Source organism: Octopus bimaculoides, chromosome 2, assembly GCF_046866305.1.
Source record: "Octopus bimaculoides isolate indiv1 chromosome 2, ASM4686630v1, whole genome shotgun sequence".
Taxonomy (NCBI): domain Eukaryota; kingdom Metazoa; phylum Mollusca; class Cephalopoda; order Octopoda; family Octopodidae; genus Octopus; species Octopus bimaculoides.
This window is the reverse complement of record NC_142929.1, coordinates 113,658,422-113,681,905: the sequence shown is the minus strand read 5'-3', so window position 1 is coordinate 113,681,905 and position 23,484 is coordinate 113,658,422. Positions and strand designations below refer to the sequence as shown.

General features: G+C 34.2%; 1 protein-coding gene across 8 annotated transcripts in view; it reads left to right on the top strand.

Annotated features, from left to right (window-relative positions):
• Positions 1-23,484, top strand: part of LOC106867486 (innexin unc-9) — a 956,248-nt gene that overhangs the window by 365,391 nt on the left and 567,373 nt on the right. The gene's annotated exons all lie outside the window — the stretch shown is intronic.

Here is a 23,484-nt window from a genome sequence, read left to right as displayed (position 1 = left end):
CTCAGATATGATTCATTTTATGAAGAGAATCCGTGTAAATTATCCGGTATCTTTTTTTATGCTTTTATTATTTCTTATAAGTAGGAGATATTTTTGTTGAAGGTCTTAATGGGTGAAACTACTTTTTTTAATGCATCTATATTTTAGAGCGTAGGTTAACAAAATAATTTTTTGTCATATGACTCAATTGTGTGACTATTATTTAGAATATATTTTATAAAAGTGCATAACATAAAAACATATAATAAAAATGCACACTCAAACGTGTGTGTATGCGTTTATGTATGTGTTTGTGCATGCAGAAATGTAAAGTAAACTGTAAAAACGTGTATCTATAGCAAAGTTTAGATTTCTGGAGGAAAGTAAACATCCTGGTTAGTCCAAAGATTTTTTTGGCACTGTCAAGAAAATGAGATCGATCTAACAACTTTTGTTGTTTATCAGCTGCTACCGGTTTCTCATTTCTTGTCCATAAAGGGAACATCAGCTTATAGTACATGCAATTTGTTCTCAACCTGCCTTACATATACTGCAAATTGATATAAGTGATAATTCTCTTTGGTTAGATAATAACTTACTGCTATTTGATGATATATCAATAGAGGTCTAAACTAGATACATTAATCATTTTCGGAACTCGGAGAGGAAAACATCTGGATTAACCATGGTATTTCCTTTCCCATGCAATGCAAAACTGAGTTTCCTGAAAGGACATGTTTAACTTACATTTCTGCTTGTCGCAAGAACACCGACTAGTGGTTCTGATAATCAATTAAGCCGTGCTATCAACGTTTTCACTGATGCAAATCAGGCAGACCGTCTTAGTTCTGGCCGAGTGTGCATATGTTACTAATAAGTAGACGCTAATATTTTTTTCGGGGACAGAAAGTGTGTAACTTGTCTTTGGTGAAATGTTACTGGGTGTTTTTTTCTTTTTCTATCTTCATCAAGCTGTTCCAAGGAAAGTCAAAAATTGTCAAGTTAGCAAAATTATTTATATTTCATAACGAAACTAATGTATGTCTGTACCGTGTAGTCAGGGAGGGAACAGACTCTCCTATGTCCCTATTTTCAGGATCTGAGGCTTATGGGAGGAAGGTAAGAAATTATCTTCAAACTGGAGACTGGGCCAAATACTATCAACAAAGTAGACTACACCAAAGGTGTCCCAAGACCAGCGGATAGAGTTAAACAGGATGTTAAATAAAGTCTACCATCCAAGAACTCAGAACTATCTGGTTTGATGCTCTGGCATTTGCCTCGGATCATCGCCGTAATGATGTTATATTTTAATAACAAGGATAAGCGGCGATTAGAACTTTGATGTAAGGTATTTTGTCCTAGATTCGTAGCGTTGTGTATTATTTTTTTTTTTTAGCAATTCCGCTAAGTTTAGTGTTAAAGTTGTTATGAGATTAGAAGCTGGGCATTTGCCATCGAGTAATATTCTAAGGATAGATTCAGAGACAAACTAATATATTATTCTTAATTGATAGACTTGCTTGGAATTTGTTTTTGGTTATACACATTGCTGACCAAACTTGTTCCGTTCACAATAATTGGTGGATGAGAACTGCAAAAGTTTCGCTACTTGTTAAGATGCAATTGAGTAACACTTCACCATAGAAGACTTGAAATATTTATAAGGTAGTGGTCTCAAGCAGATCCTTAACTGTGGAGTTATTATAAAGTCCACAGATTCATCTTGCAGACTGTCAGGGAGTTTGAGGGGTTAATTCCTAAAGGATTTTGTGTGAGTTGATAATCGGCTCATGTCAGAAAACACGGAATGTGATTGGCCACGTAAACAAACTTCCTCGTAGCTACAATGCTGATGAAAATTAATGCTTTTTGATTCCAAACGTGCAATGCTCTTTTTTCAAAAATGTTATAACGACTTGCTATCAGTTTTTCGTTCCACAAATTTCAAATTTCATTCAGAAGTTTAATATATTTTGTCAACAGTAGTTACATTGCACTGATGTGCCTTGTTGATTGCACTGAGTCGTATGGAAATGTTATTACGGTCTGCTCGTTTTGCCTTCCGTTTGTTATCAGAAATTTCATGTGCACATTTGATTTTCTCCTTCGATATCTCGACCAGAATTCTTTCAGTGTTCATCCTTCTTCAATACAACTTGAGCCAATACATTATCTTTTGAAAGAAATCTAACTTATGCAAGAAACAAGTATGCCCATTCTTCAGTATTTAATTCTTCATACAAAAACGCAGTATCCTTGTGCCATGAGGACATTGTACGATGATGTCCATGAGGACATCATCGTGAATGAATTTGAGAGATCCTTATCTATGAATCACAACAGAGATGTTCCTTACATCTGATGTTAGCATTTGACATTCAGATTTATAATCCAGCATTGCAAGAGTTCTTTCAGGTTTACTGATAACAAATTCTAAATACCTTCTTTTCCGAAGTAACTACTTTAAATGCATCTTTTCTTTCGTTGCGCTCTAGGTTTGACAAAAGAAGAATTACCATATATCTTACATTATGAATTATATAAGATATTCTTTAAAAATTCATTTTATCTTTCAGTTTCAGAATATTAAATTCCTTGGCAACGTTTTCTTCTGTCTTGAAACAAAAAAAGACAAACTCTACAGATGGCCGTGATTAAACTTTCAAGGGGTGTATGACACTTCACATTCATTTTTTGCAATTCTCAGATCAACTATAAAGGTGGCACATAACCTACATTCCTTTCATAAATATACCTACCCAATATGATCATATCGCGAAGTTTCAGATTAGATAGTCTCCACATGTGTCTATTAATTACTTCTGAAAAACATCTCCATTCCTTTCAAAGAGCAAACAAGGGTTTACACAACTAATGTGACCCTGTATTCAGAAGCAACAACAGTAATAATTAATCTTAATATTGTGAAATCTATTTTTCTAGATTACTCAATGTGTTTAGGTGTACTTTTTGAATTTTCTTAATTATTTCTCTATTCACATTTAAACTTTTTACAGAATATTTGCTGTACTTATTGTACTTAGTATACGTTGATTAATTTTTTTTTCTGTATTATTTGTCTTTAGTTTCACTGTGCATTTATATTTATTTATCTTATTTAACCTTTTCATCCTCTTTTTATAATTAAAATCGATTCGATGATTACTTTATTGTTTATATCCGCTTTATTTTATTTTTTTTTCATTTCGTGTATTATTTTTATTAGTTTTAAAACCGTTTTCGTTGTGTCTCTATTACAAATAATTTATCAATTTCTGTTTCAAGTTATGAATTTCAAGACAATCTTTAGTGCTGGCACGAATCCAGAATTTCGATAACAAAGACAACGATGAAAAAATGTTTGAATGACAGCTCGAAAGAAATGTTATCACGCTTGATTGATAACATAAAAGTCATACCGGAAAAAGTAAAACGTAGCAAGAACAGTATAATTTATTTTATAAACATAAAATCTCTTAGTAAGGGAAACAAATTATAAAGAGAGTTTCGTTCTTATTCAGAAGCGATGTGTATAATTAACAATTAAAGTTAATCCTTAAACATATAACAGTCTCACCCAGATTTTAGCTCTGGCTTATGTTGGGCTGATCGAATAAGACACACATCCTTCATAGGTAAATTAATCGTGCTCTCTGAGGCATGTTTACAAAAGATAGGCAAATTTGCGCTTGTTTTCCTCTTTCCCTCCAGGTCAGTTCAAATAGAAATGATTTACATTACAGTCATTTATTTTGTATATCAGGTGTCCAAATGCTCTTTTTCTAAAATAGAAAAGTATGATTTGAAAGATTTCACTGCTATTTCCAGTTGATCGAGCGATTAAATAAATGTCTCATTGTTTGCTGCGCTAGATTCTAATGCTGAATGTAGTGGTAGTAGAGTTAGTGATGATGGTGATGGTGATGGCAGTGATGGTGGTCGTGGTGTTAGGTGGTGGTATTCTTGGCTGTAGTTAAGGTGGCTGTAGAGACAATGGTTGCGGTGGTGGGTTTAATAGTGTCCGTGTATCATTGCCGCCATCATAGGATACTTTTGTCAACTGTTGAGACAATTGACTTTGAATATGGAAATAAGTGTAATTATTTTTTTCTAAAAGAACTGTGGAAGATAGAATGCAAAGGTAAAGTTCTTTAATACTAATTCCAATTCCACTTACTCTCTCTAGTCTGAACGTTTTGCTTCCAATGAGAGATCCCTTAGCAACATACTTATAGAAAATCTTTAATGAAAGAGCTCTTAACAACATCATTATATACAACTCAAATGAACGATCCTTTAACATCTTTGCACACAATCTTCAATGAACGGTCCCTTTGCTACATCATTATATAGAAACTTCGACGAGAGAATGTTCTTTGTTCCAATTCTACAAATCGAAAATCAAAACAAATGTTTGAAATAGAGAAGAAAGAAGCTGGTTAAACTAGGAGAATGAAGATGTAACAATAATAAATAGAAAATTGAAAAATCATTAAACTTTAACAGAAGACTGAAAGAAATAGAAAATTAATTAGATTTTAGCAAAAATAAAATAGCGTTTCTCTGTCTAAATTGGTTATAATACAATTAAGAATTGTTCTAAAGGAAACACAACGTCTGTATTGGCACCGGTTGCTTTCTGTTCGGTTGGTTACGTGCTAACTTGGATTATATAGCCTGGAAGGGATGCAGAATACACATAGTATAGTACAACAAATTGATTAATGAGAAGATACACTGTAGGAAGCAAAAGTCTTTTGCTTGACGTTTCATAATATGATGATATAAGAAAAATTCATTTTGTATCTCTTGTTAATTAAGAATATCTTTTGCTACTCATACTAACATTTATGAGCAAAATGACTCCTAACGACCAGGTAACGATAGTGAAGCATTATACACAGAGTAGGAACTAGAAATATCGATTTAGAACAATACCACGCTACTGTTATATGACACGGATTCTCTTTCTTTATCTCCGTCTGACTCTCTCTTTATCCCTCTCTCTCTCTCTCTCTCTCTCTCTCTCTCTATATATATATATATATATATATATATATATATATATATATATATATATATATATATATATATATATATATATATATATATATATATATATATATATATATATATATATATATATATATACACACACACATATATATATATATATATATATATATATATATATATATATATATATATATATATATATATATATATATATATATATATAGGCGCAGGAGTGGCTGTGTGGTAAGTAGCTTGCCTACCAACCACATGGTTCCGGGTTCAGTCCCACTGCGTGGAATCTTGGGCAAATGTCTTCTACTATAGCCTCGGGCCGACCAAAGCCTTGTGAGTGGATTTGGTAGACGGAAACTGAAAGAAGACCGTCGCATATATGTATATATATATGTGTGTGTGTGTTTGTGTCTCTGTTTGTCCCCCTAGCATTGCTTGACAAACAATGCTGGTGTGTTTATGTCCCCGTCACTTAGCGGTTCGGCAAAAAGAGACCGATAGAATAAGTACTAGGCTTACAAAGAATAAGTCCTGGGGTCGATTTGCTCGACTAAAGGCGGTGCTCCAGCATGGCCGCAGTCAAATGACTGAAACAAGTAAAAGAATAAAAGAATATATATACACACACACACACACACACACACACACACACACACATATATATATATATATATATATATATATATATATATATATACATATATACTATAGTATTCTAAAGCAAAAATATTTTATACGGTCACTGCGATGTTTTCGACTAGTTAAACCAACCTCCAACAATACAACCCCACGTATCTATATGTATATATATGTATATATATATTTGTTTTTGTATATATGTATTTGTTTTTGTTTAAAAGAATGTTAAAAAGTTAAATCAAAAGAAAGTATTTGCGATGATCAATAGCATTTATAAGCAATCAATTGATCCGCCAAGAAGTGGTTTCGTAAGAAGAATCATTTCCATCTAATTGTAATGCATTTTGTTGTTTTCATACATCTGGAATATATGTATCAGAATGAATCTTGAGAATATATTGTTTGGATGTAGACTATGTGTAACTATAATTCCTTTCTACTTGGTTACATTATATGCTGCATATATATAAATACAACACACACACACACACACACACACACACACACACACACACACACACACACACACACACACACACACACACACACACACATATATATATAATGTATATACATAACTCCTTTAAACTTTTCCTATGCTTAAGATCTTTTCAACACCTGCTCCGATCTCAGGGTTTTGTGGAAAGGGTATAGTTGAGTTTCCATTCTGTAAACACAAACTGTATCTAGAGGAAGTTTATGGCTGCTCCCGAACAGCGTAAAATATTTTCTTCTCCCAATAACTGCATCGTACTTTCAAAGAGCAAACAATAATCTCAAGTTCGTGTCTCTCTTATCATGACCAGTGCTGTCCGTTCTGGTATCGACTACAATTTCCACTTATAGCTACAACATGTTTATGCCAACAAATTCAGTCGTGAAGGAAATGAAGACGGCACAATCTCATATCGTTTTCCACTCTTGAATCACTAGCATGTTTACTGTTAGAAACCAGTACGTGAAGACATAAAGAGCTATGGTAAATGCGATCATTATAGATTATTTTCTTTATTCCCTACACAATCTCAATGTCGTCTTCATTCACTGTATTTCCAAATTATTTTCTCCATATGCTTCAGGTGTGTATTTCTGTGCGTATATATAAATGTATTGCTGTTTTTTTTTCTGACTATGCATGTTTTCATTGCCTATATGGATTTTCATGATGTGCGTAAGCATGGATATATAATATGCTCAGTATTGTGTAGATCTCTGAGCTGTTCTTCATTCGTTTTACTATATATTCTCTTAATTGGGAAGAAGAAAAAAAAAAGACATATCCTTATAGAAACCACGCGCTTTCAGATTACTTTGTGCAAAGGAATGCTAACGGCTTAATGAAAACATGGCGTGTTTTCCTTTTATATTATTTGGACATATAAGAAATCATTATTTGTGCATATAAAGTTTTAAAAAAGTAACAAGCAATACCATTAAACATCGCTCACCAGCAGGCTCGCGACAAGTAAATGCCAATGCGGATCTACTTCTATAGACTTATTATTACAGTCTCTCAAATCAGTATGTCTTGCAAGTAAATAGACAGATTCTTGGTTTTGTTTACTGCTGACAAAAAAAATAAAACAAAACCTTGAGGAAAACATATTGTTTATAATTCCAAATATGCCAAAATTAGAATTATTGTTGCGATCACTAAATATTTAGTGATCATTTATATTAACAAAATGTGGAATATATAATTTATATATTTATTATATATTTAGAGCATTCATCTATTATTTATATTGACTATTGTATAGATAAGGGAATTATTAAAATTCCATACACAAAATTTATGTCATCATATTGTCTGGCCCCTTGATTTTCAAGTTTCGTTAACGCAAACAATTGAGGTTAATATGAATATAGAGCGTAAACCTATCATTATTATTATCATCATTATTATTATTATTATTATTATTATTATTATTATTATTATTATTATTATTATTATTATTATTATTGTTATTTTCAAAGACATCATTTGTTTATACGTCTTCAGAGTGGTTAATATCATTTGTCCGCTTTGTGTCAGAGCGCTGAACAACAATCAATTTTCTCGTCACAACATTAAACGACGCAAAAGATACTGGACATATACGTTGCAGTTATTAATGTTCATGTACATACACACACATATATATATATATATATATATATATATATATATATATATATATATATATATATATATATATATATATATATATATATACATGCGCGCGCGTGTGCGTGTGTATGCATATATAAGTATATATATATATGTGTGTGTACGTATATATATGCATATGTATGTATATATATATACATACATATACATATATATATATATATATACACATATGTATACCTACACATAAATACACAAACACACGCACACACACATATATACATACATATACACGCACGCGTGCGCATATATGTGTGTGCATGTCTCTGCACGTGCTGCTTTGTGCACACCTTGATATAATTATATCGTTAGTTCAGAATATGCAAGTGGACTTCATTTCAGCTGACAACCTAGTACTCACTCTTCTAAATATTTTTCCAACCTGTTAGACGATCTTTTGCTTCTTCTCTCACTTGTTTGTCAAATAATCACTGAAATCTCCGACACAGAAGTCCATCTTCCACTTCACTGGTTGTTATAGTTCTACAATTATACTTATGTCATGTTCAAAGTTCTTTATGACTGTGTGAAGTTGTCAAGAAGTTTGGTTGCTGTGTGTGATATGAAACATATCCAATGTGTTGAACGCAAACGCATTCAACGGAGGCTCTTCCACCCCTCAAACGAACGCCACTTATTGACAAACTCTCCTGGAAAGATTATTATTATTATTATTGCTGTCAACGCAGTTTCTGCCCCTCTTTTACGTGTGTGTGTGTGTGTGTGTGTGTGTGTTTGTGTGTGTGTGTGTGTGTGTGTGTGTGTGTGCGTGTGTGTATGTGAGTGCGCGTGTGTATGGGTGTATACGTGCGCGTGTGTGTGTGAGTGTGTGCATGTGCTTATTTCTGTGAAATTTAGAGACATAGATTGGCTACTCAAACATACGTTTATATGTACACAAACACATACACATACACATACACACACACACACACACACACACACGCGCGCACATATATATAAGCATATGTGTACACCTGTGCGTGTGTATTGGCAAAAGTCCCAGTTAGCCTAGAGCGTATGTCAGGGATTATAGTTATGATAGCCAGACTCATATATACATATGCACTCTCACACAGGAGAGGCATACACTCACATACATAGATAAAGGTATAATTATTTATATATATGTATGAGTGCGTGTGCGTGCTCGCTTGCGTGCGTGTATGTATGCATATTTGCATAGGTTAATTCGTTGCTAAGTTTTATAAGGGACATCGTCTGCTCGATGTACTCTATGTCAATACGAAACGATTACGGCTGGAACACATTTCATCATGAATCTATAGGGCCAGACTACGGCTAAGCAGCACCAGCATCAACGAAAGCAGTAGTAACAATAACAAAGCTTGTAATTTACAAAAATGGGTATGGGGTTAATGAAATAAAATAAGTGGAGGCTTTCCAATATTTAAAATCTTCACACGCCTTTGGATTGCTTGCTAATGCAGGTGAGAACACTTTAGAAAATTTCTCTGACATTCTCTATGTTGCCAAAGCTGTCATGTTTTAGTTAGAAGGAACCCTAGTAGACTTACACATGTATTAATAATGAGAGAGCACTTTGAGCAAAAACTGTCACTTCATCTTCTGGGAGGACTACAAAAAGAGCCAGTAAGCTATTAAAAATGAAATAACTGCTGTGCATTTTCTTTTTCACAGTATAACTGGGTTGCTCTGCTTTATTTTCCTTCTTTTATGGGTTTTCCTCTTTTAAAAAAAGATATGCAGTATTACATTTTATACATTTTGCACCACTAAATATAAAGTACAAAAGCGTTATCTCGGTATGGCGTAAATGTTTTACATGCGTACAAGCACAAATATATGCGCTAATATATGCATACATACACACACACAGATACCCCGGATAGCATACAGCGAAAGTTCACTCAATTGACTTATATGAAATTTTTCACAATATATGTGACTCTGTGTAGCCTCCGGCCCACAAGCGTGATGACTTTTCTGTCTGTTTTTACTGCACTTGCTATAATGACCTTTGTTCGTCACTCAAGTATTACCGACCCACTCTTCTCGGCTTGTTTTGCAACATGGGGAGATACCTAAAACAAGTAGCGACTAAATGGTACATGGTACTAATTGTAACGGCTATGATCTATGTGAGATCACACACACGTACAGTCGGTTGTAGATTCCTGCCTTTCGTGTCGTTTCTATGGTAATTATTAGGTGTAGCACTTGTTTGGTGGTGCATCACCAGATTTTTTTACTGTTTTGTTCGTCAGAAAATTAAGATAGGATATAGATCAAATTAGTATAACTCCAAGCATCGTGAATTAATGATTCCTTCGGTACTCTGGTACTTTTTAATCAATAAATCATGTTTAAGTAAATATTATCTATTCAATTAAAATAACCTGTATATTTCATAAAATTATTTTCTCTCAAGTACTTCTAATTACTCAGAAGTCATTATGTACTCATAATGTAAACTATATTATGTTATCTTTACACTACGTTCAGGAAAAAAAAGGGTTTCGTAAAACATGCTCAGGTTTTAATTAACACGCCGAAAGTTTCCCATTATTAATTAAATAAGCTGGAAAATTTAGCTTCGTAAACTAATTAGACGTAGTACGTATTATTTATCATTTACGTTCACTTTGCTCATAAATCTTTGATCAATTGTTATTGATAAACTAAGTTAAGATAGTTCCGTTTGATATTTTTGCATTCACCATTTTAAATGTTCATCTAGTTGCCATCTAAATTATAGATTAATGGATCAATTAGCATTTCAGACAGTGAGTGGTTGATGAGCCACATAGAGTGGAAGCAAACATCCTGTCAGCCGAGACCGCAATTTCGCTTTAATTCCTGGTCGTAGTCATTTCACATCGTTACACAGATTTCTCTTGCGCTCGTCCTAACCGTGTTCCACCCTACAAATGCTGCACAAAACACTTTGCTTTGCAGTTTTAAGTTATTTGCATATTCCCTAAGTAGATAACAGTTTGTGTAAACTCAAACTGAACTTTCAAAGCATCGCCCTCACTAGCCTTAGATTGGATACAAAAGACTTAATGGTGTTTTGTGCTCCCTAATTGATAAAATTAGCTTCGTTAATTCTTTTATAGCACCTACGACAAGTACCTTCTACTACTGGCTCGAATCGACCCACACTTTGCAAGTATATTTGTTGACGTGTGGTAGTTTGGAGAGTGCTTTGCGTGTGCATTTCTGGACTTATCTCACTCCGATAGATAAACCAGCGTTGGCTCGTTCAGGATCTTGTAATAATGAGGTTCAGCAATGACAGGCTTAAATAAAATGAATAAAATCGACTAAACCCATCAAGGCGCGACAGTAGACCAATGACTGAAACAAGTAAAAAACAAAAGGGATAGAAACTAAAAGGATATATGTATGTAGATATACAAACACACATACATATATAAAAATGATTTCAAATGTTGGCACTAGACCAGCAAATTTTTGTAAGTGAGTAGTTAAGTCTATTACATCGACCCGTGTTCAACTGGCACTTATTTTATCAACCCCGAAGAGACGTAAGGCAAAGTCCACCACAGCGGACTTTGAACTCAGGACATATAGACAGACGAAATGTCGCTAAGTATTTTTCCCGGAGTGCTAACGATTCTGCCAGCTCACCGCCTTATATCTTTATATAATGAGCTAATGTTGGTTGGTTAAATTTTCCAGTTACACTTTCCGTCGTGTAGCGGGAGAGGAAGAGAGAGAAAAAGAGAGATGCAGAGAGCGGGAATTAACATAAGGGATGAGAGATGCATACTAGGTTTGGTAGCAGAAGCAGGGCAAGGAGTAAATGACAGTGAAGTAAAAGGAGAATTCATACAAATTAGAAGTTTGTTTTATTAAATTATTATTTCAAGATAACATTTTTTTTTGTTGTTTCTTGAACATTATTATTTACCATTTTCTACAAACGCCAAGAAATTTGAAACCAAATTAACTTATAATTATTGTGTGCATACACTTCAATATGTCGAAGTATTCCCAGAACAGCGTGAGATCAAGTGTTTTGCTCAGGCCATGATTGGAAACGGCTCAGTTTACGATCTGAAACCTCGATGTAGCGATCGTGAGTACACCACCCCTAATCACTAGGCTATGGTCCCTCAAACACACACACACACACACACACATATATATATATATATATATATATATATATATGTGTGTGTGTGTGTGTGTGTGTGTGTGTGTGTGTGTGCCCAATCGTACATACATACATGCATACACACATATATATCTGTATATATATATATATGTATATATGTATATATGTATATATATATATATATATATATATATGTATATATATATATATATATATATATATATATATATATATATATATATATATATATATATATATATATATGTACATAGCGTGTAGCACTTACTCGATATTACCTGTATCTTTTTGGGTTTGGTTAAATCCAATACCCTCCTCAACCTTATATGTACATACATACATACATACATATATTTATATATATATATATATATATATATATATATATATATATATATATATATATATATATATATAATAATACAAAGAATATATATACATGTATACACACATATATGTACATACTTACATCTACATGTGTATATACATGCATATCAGGGTACAGGACGTTAGAACAATAAACTACAGACAACGGAACGAACACATAGGAAAACGGAAAGCACCTTGGAATATCCCTTCATCAGCTGTCTCTATTCTATCTAGACGTTTCGAAGACCAGACAGGACGTACTCTAGAATAGTCTCTTCCTGAGTAGTGGATCAACCAACTACACAGAGGATTCCAAGGTGGCAAACACATATATATATACATATTCATACATATATACATGCATACATACATATTTAAACATGTTTTCTACACAAGTTAGTGTCAGAGAGCAATGTACAAGTCATGGGCTACGGACTACATAACACAAAGTTATGAGCTATATATTTTTAAATGATTCGTGTTAACTCTCGCAGTACTGCTTTTCTCTGGATTAGTTGTCACCTATTTCAGACTACGAGTCTGTTTACACAAGTACCAGTTAAGTAGTGAAGTCGATTTAATCAACCGTGAACACCTTCTGAAATCGATACGGGAGACATGTTAACATTATTTCTATTCTTCTGTGAGATTGTGTACATGTGTTTATGTATGTATGTGTATGTGAGTGTGCTTGTGTATATTAAAGTTACAATCACATGTTGATCAATGAACTTTCGAATATCTAGATTCAGAGTCTCTGTTAATAACGTTGTCACTCGCATATACACTCTCTTCTCTCTACCCCTCTCTCCCTCTCCCTCCCTCTATCTCGCTATCTCTATTTATCTATCTCCTCTCTCTTTCTTTCTCTCCCTCTCTATCTTTCTATCAGCCTATGTATGTATGTATGTATGTATCTATCTATCTATCTATCTATCTATCTCTACAAACAAACACTTTCCTCTCTGGTCAGCCCCTCGTCAACTTTTTCAAGTACCACTTGAAAAGGAGGATGAGGATAGAGAGGAAGGTGTTGTCGAATGAAAGTTTCAATAAAAAATGGGTAAATGTGGCAAGAATGGTAAGAATGAAAGACGACACCATTTTAAGCATAGACTTGTAACAAAAAGAGACAAAAAGAGAGAAGGTACTTACTTTCATGTACCTTTAAAAAAAAAAGCCTGAGGTGACCGTGGTCTTTTCCGTAGGCTTTTCTCTCCACGGATAAACCTAATCTGTTCCCCGTTTTTTACATCGACTGTGATACACGATCCCTATTGATCGCCCCCTCCCACGTTTTTTTTTTTTTTCTTCCCGCGATCCCTTTTGATCCAAATTATCCCCCCCCCCCAAAGCTCTACTTTGTAATTTGTCCATTTTCTGTATTTAGCCCTGTGTGGCTATAATAAAAAGATATCTATCTATCTGTCTATCTATCTGTCTGTCTGTCTGTCTATCTATCTTACTTTATCTTTCTCTCTCCTTTTCTCTATCTCTCTAGTGTCTCACAGACACGAGCAAATACAAGTGCTACAAAGTTAGACATGGTGTAGGCGAATTTTGGGCCGAAACATATCTAAGCTTATACGTACACACATATTGTATATATATATATATATATATATATATATATATATATACACACACACACATTCGTACATATATACATGTATATATATTTGGGGGTTTGTGGGTTTGTATGTATATGCATATATGTGTACATATGTAAATGTATATGCATTTTATGTACATATATCTGCGAATATATATATATATAATAGATGAATTCCCCTCTGCTTCTTGCAATGAAGGATAGAAGCTCACTAGAGGCCCCAATCCAATATCTATCGACCTTGTTACCATTATTAGCTGTATTGTCGGTTTAGCTAGATCGAAGACTTACACATGAGAAATATACCAGGTATTACGCAGACATCAAAATACCTTGGTTATCATTCCTGTAGAGCTGGCGGTTTACATCCATTATTATTCTTAAGGAATACAAAATACCGTATATAATACATTAATACACTAATACGTATCATTTCAGGGATTTTGTAATGCAGTCAGTTCTATTCTCCATTATCACGTTATTGAACTTTATATTCATTAAAGTAACTTTACGCCTTACATATGGTTGATTTCAATGGAAACTATACACTCACATGTTTCGTTTCGAAAAATCAAACTTACCAAACCTCCAAAGTTAGTTATGGCTCGAACACTACGTAATAAACAGATAGGACATTATTTACAAAACAAAACAACTTATTCGCGTGAGTGAGCGTGTGTGCGCGTGTGTATATTTTATTTATACATGTATATATGTATGCTTGTATATATTATTTTATAGGGATCCATCTTTCGGTAATAAATTTCAATATAAATACTAGAATTTTCAAGAAAGTAATTGAGAAGTTTAACTTCGAGCATAGTAAAACAACATAGGAAGAAGAAATTTGTATCCTGTTAGTATATATATATATATATATATATATATATATATATATATATATATATATATATTACCGTTTAACCAAAACACAATATACCACAAGAATTCCATTTCAGATCATATTGCTAAACGGTTTTTCATATTCAGCTACATGAGATATCTTCGGTAATAATTGAAAAAAAAAATCTACAAATGATTAAGTACGAGACATGTATGAAGGAAGAAAATTAGAATAAATAAAAATATTGATTAAAAGAGCAATAAATTAACGCTTTGGAGGTGAATACCAGCTAAAGAGAGACTTAGTTTATTGATTCTACTTCATTCAAAATTGTTGGCTGTTGAACGAACATCTTACTGTTTGCTTCTATAGAGCTTCAAGTCAACATGCTACTTACACATTTTTTTTTTGCTTCTTCCGAACATGTACACCCAGAGAATTCGTGGTCTCCAGAGAAAACAGTTTAAGAAAATATATACATTAAATCTATTTTCTATAAAACTATGTAAGTATTTCAGAAAGTATTCATCAGGGAAGAAGATATAGCGTGTTTGATCAGCAATTAAAGCATTAGGACTTATCATTTATTCGTGTATATGCATGATCATCGAAGGGATGTATGTGCGTGTATAGCAGTCAATTACAAGACGTTTTGGAGCACGATGTACTTCGTATGTTATTTATGATTTTGCAGTGTGTTATGTTACAGCGTTTCAATAATTAGAGAGATACTGCAATCCGCTGTGTATTTTCTTCCTTTCTTTCTTTTTTTTCTTTTTGTAGCATGACTAATACCCTCAGAATAACAGAATAACAACACGATAAAGTATAGGTGGGTGAGTTAGAGAGAGTTATAGTGCAAGAGAGAGTTAGTTAGCTAGTTAGATAAAAACGCACAAGTACAATGTGGAAGATGATAAGGAGACCAAGCCACGAACAATACATGACATTTGACTATCAAAACACGTGGGAAAAATACTTGCATACAATGGAAATATATACGCCGAATGAAAAGAAATGGGAGAGAACCCAAAGTTTCAGGTGACACTCTTTAGAGAAAATCGGAACGATATAAGTTTACTAACCATAAAGATAATAACACAAAAGACCAAATAAAATATAATCCAAATTTTAGTTTCACGTTCAGGGAAATAGAAATGTCTTAACGTTTTGGCTGTAAGTCTTTCATCAGATGACAGAACGAGACAAAGAAGACGATGAAAAATATTGAAAAGGATAAGAAAATTACAAAGAGGTGTATTGTCATATCTACTCCATTTTGAAAATGACAGAGTAAAGGGAGGTGATAAAATTTTCAATGTGACACCGCACTACGCACACACGCGCAGAGATGCACAAGTGTATAAATACTCAGCCACAACAAAACTGTCAGGATTTTTTCACACTAAGAACAAAAGACCTTATATTTTCGAAGAAGCAGCAATAGGTAAGGCTATCATTCATTGTTTTAACTCTGACAGAATTACTGACGCTAGTCAAATAAAATTACTTCTACAAATTGTAATCAAATTTCGCATAATTCATATCCTGCCGGCTTGAAACAGTGATAGACGCATGGACAATGGCCAATCTAAATTCAGATACCAGTCAAAAGTAGGTTGGTCAAAGTTGGAACACCTTTGATTGTATGTGCGATCAGGATTGAAATGTGATTAAACAAGCTGTATCCCATTTATATTCAGTTATCAACGGATTCATTATTACAATCAATAGCATTGAAGTTAAATAATAGATTTTAGAATTGGTGCTGTTGTTTGACTCTAACGTCGGTTTCGATCTGACATAAAAGACCTGTGATATAAGATATTTCATCTGTGACCATCCATGTCTTATTTTCGGGAATAATTTACTGCGGATTATTTTATCAAATGCGTTCATTTTTAAGACGTTAGCTTGTAATTTGAGAAGAGATTTGGCTATTATTTCTGACATGTCGTGCAGCCATGTAGATCAGTGATGGGGAATCTTTTAATCCCGGTGTGGAAATAAAGTTGCTTATCATTATATTTTTTGTCATTTATTTATTTCAGTTTATTTTGGATTGCAACCATGCTGGGGCACCACCTTGAAGGCTTCGACCCTAGTACTCATTCTTAAGTCTAGCACTCAGTCTTTCGCTATTTTTGTTGAACCTCTACATTACGAGAAAGTAAACAAACCGACACTGGTTGCCAAACGGTGGACAAACACAAACGTAAAAACACATACCGACACACACACAGATATATATACGTCGGGATTCCACACAGTTTCCGTTTGGCAAATTCATTCACCAGGCATTGGACATTCCGGGTTTACAGTAGACGATACTTGCCAAGGTACCGCGCAGTGAGGCTGAAACTAAGTTGTAAAGAGTAAACAATGAAATATGCACAACTATGCAGTTAGTTAGGGGAAAAAAACCTAACCATAGGACTAATTGTATTTAAATATATTCACGTCGCTGCTTTCATACATTTAATACACATTTGAACAATAGTACTCCCAATTGCACAGCCGGTAATGCTCTATCTATCTATCTATCTATCTATCTATCTATCTATCTATCTATCTATCTATCTGTCTGTCTATCTATTTATCTATCTGTCTATCTATCTATTTATCTACCTGTCTGTCTGTATGTCTATTTATCGATTAATCTACCAATCTATCTATCTATCTATCTATCTATCTATATATCTATCTATCTATCTATCTGTCAGTATGCTTGTCTGCATTTTTTGTTTTTTATACAATGAAACTTTTTAAAAATCTGATCGTGTACCTAACAATTGTGACGTTCTATTCGGGTTGTCATGAACAGAAAAGGTTAAGAATTGCTTTTATGAAGTGTTCAAAGTTTCGTCATTCGTCTCTGTAAATGGTAACTCACACGATTCAATCACGAACTACAACCAAGCTTCAGTATACTTTTCAATATTATTTACTCCAGGACTATATATTTCTACCTTTTTCACTGTTCTGACTTCAACTTGATGTATTAAATGCCATTTGAGAGCAGTAAACCGTATAACTTACAGAGTTTCCTGATATTTCTTTCCCTTTTACTTTCAAACATCATCAAGGTCATCACAGCCGAATAGAAAAGAACCTATTTGTTTGTACTGCCTGCTAAATATAGCAGCCAAATCTCTCTGGTATCACATCCTATCGTTTTAAAAAAGTAAGTGAGCAAAGCAAAAAATATGCTTGTCCACGTTGCATTATACATGTTTCATTCCTTCAATCGTTTCTAATTTAGGCAAAAATTCATTTATATTTGAGGGTAGGAAGTTAGTCGGTACTATCAACTTATTCACTACTTACCTGTTACTTCAATTTTATCGATTCTGGAGGAATGAAATATAATGGTAATCCTTTGAAATTAGAATATAAAGAGCCAGAAGAAATACCTCAATACATTTTATTCGATGCACTAAAGATTCTGCTAATCCACTGCCTATAATAAAAAGCATTGGCGCCATGAGTTTCTCATTCTTTGACCATATTTAATGAATTGCTCCCTGTCTCGTTAGGGCTGTAGATTCATATTCGTGGAGAGTTGGCTGCTATTTCTCGCAGATTGAGCAACCAGGTAAATAGTTCCGCGTTAGCTAGCTATAATATAACTATATGTGGACATTGTGGACATGTTGAATAAAATTTAATTGAAACCCTCTCAAATTCTACATTCAGGGAATATCAAGTTGTCCAACAAACCTGAGCAAATACCACTGTTCACAATGTTGTGTCATATTCAGTAATCATGAGCATGCCTACCTGTGCATGCTAAGTTGGTTCCCTCAAAGTCTGCGGAAGAGAGACTTGAGATTTCAGAAGGCAGCTGCAGCAACGCATTTGGAGTGCAGAGAGCAAGATGTGACAAATAAGATACATTGGTCATCCACTGTTTTCTGGTTTCATCCCCAGCCGCTTTGGCCTGGTCTTGCTACTGGACTGAAGGTGGCCAAGGTCAAGAGAGTAAGGTTGGTGGTACGAAACACTTCTTCCCTTTAAGCAAAGTCACTGCGAAATTCAGCAGTTATCATTAAGAATGAGTAGTTCATCCTCGTCACTCCGACGGGCGTGCGAGAATCTCGAGCAATAATGGATGAAAGCATAGAAGTGTGAGTAGTTCTATATGCAGTTTCACGTTTCATAAGCCTTCATGTTGCGCGACATTTTTGAGACGTGTATTTTACAATAGCCTAGAGTAGATTAAAGAGTCTGTGAATGAAAATCGAGAGCCAAGGTAGAAGCCTATCGGTAAGAACATGACGTTTTATTGTGTGGTGAACTTAAATCTGAGATCCAGTTATCTTAATGTCTACCGCTCTGTGAATGACTTCCACTTTTGCTTCTATTAGTTCCAGATGTACAGAAATTGGTCATGGCGCTGCCCTTCTTCCTTCATCTGACTAAGCCAGTAAATTGATGTTTATAACTACATATAATGCAAGAATTATTCTAATGTCCATATATTTTTGTAGAATCTCTAATTTGATGCATTACAGTGTTTGGCAAAGAAAATGATGTTAGCTTATATAAAATGAGTTGACCAAATACATTGCATTTTACATATAATATATGCATCATTTTACCTCCACACATAAATACATATACGCGCATGCACATACATAGCAGAAAGAAAGAGATATATACATATATATAAACATGAATAGAGAGAGAGAGACGGGGAAAGGGAGAAAGTGGGAGAAAAGAAAAGACAGTGAGTGAGAGACAGAGAGACAGAGAGACAAACAGGAAGATAGACTGACAAACAGAATGACAGAGAGAGAAAGAGAGAGAGAGAGAGAGAGAGAGAGAGAAAGAAAGAAAGAAAGAAAGAAAGAAAGAAAGAAAGAAAGAAAGAAAGAAAGAAAGAAAGAAAGAAAGAAACCCAGATATTATAACGTGTTCAACGTGGTATTATGTGACTGCAATCGGTATATTTCAATGATGGTTGTTTCATGTCTAGATATATAATAGATATATAACAGATAGATTGACAGTATATATATCTATCTACAAAACCTCTCAGACAAACCACTCTGAAAAACGTCAATCATATATGTGTGAGTATGTGCCTATTTCTGTGTGTACGTGAATGTATGTTATATGTGCTAGCAATATATCGATATATCTGCCTACATAGACACACACACACACATACATACACACGCACGCACATATTTATATATTATATATATATATATATACGATAAAAACTAGTTTCTCGTTAATGTATACATCTAAGCGGAGTTGTACTCAGTATGTTTATGTGGAGGTATGCAATTTGTATTCAAATGTGGTATCTTCACATGTAGCTACTCAATAATCTTACAAAGTAGCCATCTTTGTCTTGAGAAAGTGAGTATTCTCTAACCATCATCAGAATACCGTACTTCTCTGGCATTGTGTTGTGAATATTCTTACAATAATGTTCATCTTTTTAACGTTATTTCATGTTTATGGTATCCTCCATATGTGTGCGTGTGCGTGCGTGCGTGTGCGTGCGTGCGTGTGCGTGTGTGTGTGTGTGTGTGGGTGTGTCTGTGTGTGTGTGTGTGTGTGTGCGTGTATACCTAAGTCGTTTTAGATCAGGCAAATGATGAGTAATCAACACCTGTTGCAGAGCATTTGGTTTATTTTTATTAAAATTCTTACAGTTCTTATCTGATCATCGTAACATCGTCAAAATCTGAACACTAGTCGCATGGCAAATTCATAGTTTCAGTTTCAATAGAAAAGACTATATGTATATGTGCGAATGTGTGTGTGTGTGTGGGGGGTTCAATATGAGCGAGCGAGAAGACATGTTAATCCACACTGGAAAACCATACTTGAGAGAGGAGAAATAATAACAAATATGCAATTTTTAAATTGCAAGAGATTAAAAATATAAAAAGAAAGCAGGCTTTATTTGATTGTGCGTAAGTATTTCTGAATTGGAAAGCTGGTGGCTAGAAAGAATGTTGATTAACTTGTAATGAAACGAAGGTTTGAAACTGAAGCCAACTAGATGAATCATACTTTAGAGAAGATTTTCGACTAACGTATGGCTTTCATGATGAATTAGGTAACATTTCTATTGATTGTGTTTTCCTGAACTCTCTCACAAACCTAACATGACAAAGAACATGGAAACACTCTTTAATCAATATTCTATTTGCTACCTTGACGTGCGCCGCTACCTTTCCTTTACCATATATATATTTTCATTAACACAACGTTTCATGCTTTGACTTTTTCGCTTTCATGTGGGATATCTCCCCTTCTCTTTTACCGCAATCCTCTGTTTCTATATCATTCTTTCTCTCTCTTCTCTGATTCCTTTCCTTTTCAGAAATTCTCTGTCTCTTTTTCCATCTTTGTGTTTGAATATGTGCTTGAGTAGTATGTGTACCATGCATTCTATCTATCTATCTATCTATCTATCTATCTATCTATCTATCTATCTGTCTGTCTATTTATCTATCTATCTATCTATTTATCTATCTATATATCTATCTATTTATCTATCTAAGTATATATCTATATTTCTAGCTATCTATCTATCTATATTTCTATGTCCCCTCTGTGTGCAGCCCTGTGTGGCTAATAAAAGAAAGTTATCTATCTATCTATCTATCTATCTATCTATCTATCTATCTATCTATCTCTCTATCTATCTATCTATCTCTCTATCTCTCTATCTATATCTATCTATCTATCTATCTAAGTATCTATCTATATTTGAATCTATATATCCATTTATCTATCCATATATATATATATATATATATATATATATATATATCCATATAACTATCTATCTGCCTGTCTGTCTGTCTGTCTGTCTGTCTGCCTGTCTGTCTGTCTACCTGTTTGCCTGCCTATCTGTCTGACTGTTCATTAAAATCTATTTACCTTTCTCATACACACACAAATATATATATACCTATTTTTTAAAATCTTTTTACTTCAGTTTGACTGCTTCTCTCTCTCTCTCTTTCCCTCTTTCTCTCACTTTCTCACTTTCTCTTTGCTTCTTTCCTCCTCCTCTCTCTCTCTCTCTCTCTCGCTCTTTAATTTGCTTTCTTTGTCAATTATGTCTCTTGCTCGTTTCTTATTATCCCCCCCTCTCTCTCTTTGTCGCTTTACACTTGTGGGCGTATGTATGAGTATGAGTTTTTTGTGTGTCTGTGCGCGAGTGTCTGTGTCTGTCTGCCTGTCTGTCTGCCAAGAGAATACAGATGCAGTTGTGGAAGCATTTGCGTGTGTGTGTCTGTCTGTTTCTGTGTGTGTGTCTATGTCTGTGTGTGTGTGTGTGTGTGTGTGTGTGTGTGTGCGCGCAGCAGAGAAGGTGGAAGAGAAATAAGCAACAATAAGCAGAACGATAAATTGGTATGGAGGAGGAGTTAGGAAGACAGAGAAAGAGAGAGAGAGAGAGAGAGGGAGACAGAGAGATAGAAAGACAGAAGGAGAGATGAAAAGAGAATGAAAAACACAAAAGAATATCAGAACGGTAGTGAGTGGTATGGACGAGGAGGAGGAGGAGGAGTAAGAGGAGGAGAAGCGTAGAGGAATGTGTTTAGGCAAGCTAACAACTGGATGGTTGGTGTAGGAGATGGCAGATCGATTGAGAGACGCGTCAGACATCAATACATGCAGCATTCCTACCACACACATGTAGTATACAGTTGCAGAACACCACAATATATATACACACATGCAATGCACACTTATATAATGCACATAATTTGAATACAAATGTAGTTCATAGACGCCTTGTAGCCATCATCATGTGGTATATGTATATGTATATGTATATATACATACATATACACACATATATATATCTATATATATATATATATATATATATATATATATATATGTATATATATGTATGTATATATATATATATATGTATATATGTACCAACTCCCAGTTTACATCTGTGTAAAGGAAAAACATTGGGGTTTATTACGTGTGCAGTCTTTCGTTATTTGTCTATTTAACTACTTTATAAGGGTTAGCATGTGGCTGAATAACAACTGCAATATTTTAGAATTTATAGACGTGAACGTGTATACGCTCTTTAAATCTGCTAGATCTACTAACCAATCACACACACACTATCATTGGTAAAAAAAAAAAAAGAAATAGAAGTAAAGAGAACGTTATTCATTATTAAAAACCTAGATATAGACATTGCTTTCTTAATAATATTACAGCCTCCTCCTCCTCACGGCGGGTAAAGCAATGCACTAGGGTCCTATGTTTATTGACAGCGAGCAACAACATGCATAGATTAGCACTGGAAGTCTAGCCTTTTAACTAGGGGCGAAATGATAACCTAACAAAATTTCAAGTTGAGAGTGCTCCTAGTCACTAACACTAACTAGGACCCTACACTGCTCAGTGTGCTCTTGTCACAAGCATACACTAGATGTAGCATATATCAAAAAGATACAGAATGGTCTTGATTGGAATGTCTGTGATAATTAGTCTTGATTATTTTATCAGAGCTTAACTGGGACGAAGCAGTAACAGCAACAACTCTTATAACTGTGTCACACGGTGGCCCTTTCCTGGGCTATAAAAGTCCATGAGGCTACTTCTTACTAACTTTAGGTTGCAAAGGCTTGAAGCAGGTCTGTGATAATACCTGGCATTGATTTTCATTGTATATCATTTTGAACTTCCAATCA